Raw genomic sequence first — 3,341 nt, forward strand, 5'->3', positions numbered from 1 at the left:
GCCGACCGCCAAACGCAGTAGATCGTATTTCTGTACAACGTAAAATTCAGTGAAACGTGACGCATTAAAATCAATGTAATTTAACGCAAGCTATTATAACTACGCCAATAAGCGCCTGTGACTGTTTATTTTAACGAAGCAAAATACTAAATAAACTTGTGAAATCCCCACGCGGGAATTTAAAGCTGGAATTTTATTCAATTGGCTGGGCGAAATCCTACATACATAGCTACGCATGTGCATAGATACATACTATGCGCATAGATACGTATGCGCATAGATACATATACATATAAGTGTCCGCATGTATTTTTTCTCGTCACTTGTTCTGTCGCTTCACTGCAGCAAAACCAAGTTGTGGGAAAACCCTGACGATATGCGTACAATTGAAACCATGGGTTTTGTTGTTTTATATACATATGTATGTATGTATGTATGTATGTATGTATGTATGTATGTATGTATGTATGGGTGCATTTACAAACATATTTATGAATAGAGCATTATGTAACTGCAACTTAAGTGTGTGATTAGGTCTTGACACTTCAACAATAAGTGCGAATTAGACATAAATTTAAACTAGATTCTTTGCAATGATAGATAATATAAACCTAATACACTGCGACAGCTCAAATTGGTATTGAGTAAAACCAAATGCAAGATAGAGTTTTTGAATTTCATTGAGTTTTTTTTTTTTAATAAATACTAAAATTAGAGGTGTATGAATGGCGAAAGAAAAACTTTATCCGATTTTTTTTAAATCGAAACTACATTTTTACATGTGTACATATGTACATGCATACATAAATATATTTAACAATAATGGACCTAGAAGCTTTAGAGTAAAAATTTAGCTTAAAATAAAAAACTCGGCAAGCGCGGAAAATGTACACGATTTTCTGTATGTAAAGATATGTTAATATTCTTTAGTTCAAAAGCAATACACTGGTCGTTGTTTGAGAAAACTTACGTATAACTTACGCCAGTTTTTGTTTTGTTTCTAGTAATTTCTGAATAGATATTAATGCATATGTATTGCATGGATCTCGATTGACTTACTCCATATTAATTTTTGAGTACGCAGATCGCCAAAGTCTTTACGAACAATGTGTCAATGGTATATGCACAATTTTTTCTAAATAAGGCTAAATAAAAATTCTTGCACAGAATTCCAATATACATTTTAAGTTGAAATAACACACATTTGATACAAACCTTAAGCGGGTACTTTAAGGATGTATGATTTTTATAAATTGCATTTCAAATATATATATAACTATTTTGCATTTCAAATATATATATTATATTGTGGACCTTGGTCAGTGCTGAAAAAAAAGAAGATTGGTTTAAGACGAGGTAGTTTACTCCTCGTCTTGTTCACTGTAGGGCGGAAGTAGGACTAATTTTACCAAAGGTCTTGTGATCTGGCCTCTGTCGGTTTTGATATCCACCACTCGTACCCTGTTGTCCGCACCTGGGTGTAGGGTGATCACTCTCCCAAGCCTCCATTCATTTGGTGGTAGATTGTCTTCTTTAATTATGACAAGGTCTCCAGTTCTCATATTAGTTTGTGGATATTTCCATTTGTTGCGTTTCTGGAGCTCTGATAGGTACTCAGATTTCCATCTTTTGCAAAACATGTGGTGAAGAGCCTTTAATCTATGCCATCGATTTACGATCGATGCACGATTTTCATCGGCGTCTATTTCTGGTGGAGCTAGTACGTGTCCACCGACTAGGAAGTGACCTGGAGTCAGTGGCTCCAGGTCTGCTGGTTGATTTGAAGAGGGGCTCAGGGGTCTAGAATTGAGACATGATTCCACTCTGCATAATAGGGTTGTAAATTCCTCAAATGTGTATTTATGGTTGGAGGCAATTTTAGTGAAGTGGCTTTTGAAGCTTTTAACTCCCGCTTTCCACAGTCCGCCCATGTGGGGAGCTGAAGCGGGGATAAAGTGCCATGAAACCATTTGATGGGCATATTTGGCTAAGGTGTCACCGCGGGCATTGGCCAAAAAGGCCTTACACTCTGATTTCAGAGTTCTAGAGGCTCCGACAAAGTTAGTGCCATTGTCGGAGTAGACATTTCTTGGACAGCCCCTTCTTGCTATGAACCTAGCAAATGCTGCTAAGAAGGATTGAGTACTTAGGTCTGAGGTGGCTTCCAAATGGATCGCCTTAGACGCAAAGCACACAAACAGGCACACATATCTTTTGGACATCCGACATCCTCGTCCGCTGTAACTCTTTATGTCGAAAGGTCCTGCAAAGTCGACTCCCGAGTTTGTAAATGCTCGTGAGAATGTAGTGCGTTCCTTGGGAAGAATTCCCATTAGCTGTGTTTGCACGCGTTTTCTATAAATTGTGCAGACCTTGCAATTATGAATGGTGAACCGTATCATATTTTTGACCCTAGGTATCCAATACTGTGTTCGAATCAGGCGCAACATGAGCTGATTCTCACCATGCAGTGAGACTTTGTGAACGAACTGAACTATCAGACGGGACAAGTGGCTGTTGTATGGCAGGATAACTGGGTGACGCTCGTTATAGGCGAGATCACGAGATACTCCTAGGCGACCACCTGTCCTCATTATACTTATCGATGAATGGGTTAAGGGTTAGTACTTCACTCTTTTGACCTATTGATGTTTCGGATTTTAGTGCTGAATATTCTTCCCAATAATGCTTCTTCTGGCAGATGATTATCAAGCGGTGAGTCGTTGCTTTAATTTCATCAGCTGAAATTGAACAAGATTTCGCCTGAAATGACGCTCTAGTTTTTGGGTGAGTTCTTTGAGAGAATCTCAGTACATAAGATAAAACTCTCAAAGCTCTCGAGAAATCAGAAAATCTTTCAATAATATCAAAGTCGATATCTGACCTTGTTGTTGCGTGTACCTGCACCCTTTTCTCTTCTATAACTGTATTATAGTCCTTTTCTTCAGTGGGCCATTTGGAGTGATCTTCTTGCAGCCAAGAAGGGCCCTCCCACCACAGGGAGTTGTTTACTAATTCTTGCGCCGGAAGTCCTCTACTGGCTAAGTCTGACGGATTTGATGTTGAATCTACATGACACTTTCTTTTCCGACCTTTTCTATTATTTTTGTTACTCGATGGGCAACAAAGGTTGACCATGAGCACGGTGGCTTCCGTAGCCAAGCCAGGACAATGGTCGAATCCGTCCACATCTTAGTTGTACGGTTGGCTAAGTTAAGATTATTGGTCATCGACTCCAGTATTTCGGCTAGCAAGACCGCCCCACAAAGTTCTAATCGTGGTAAGGAAATCGTTTTAACTGGTGCCACTTTAGTTTTAGCTAGTAGTAGACTGATGGCGAC

This window comes from Rhagoletis pomonella, unplaced genomic scaffold (genome assembly GCF_013731165.1).
Source record: "Rhagoletis pomonella isolate Grant_MI unplaced genomic scaffold, Rhpom_1.0 Rhpom_scaffold_00196, whole genome shotgun sequence".
NCBI classification, from domain to species: Eukaryota; Metazoa; Arthropoda; class Insecta; order Diptera; family Tephritidae; genus Rhagoletis; species Rhagoletis pomonella.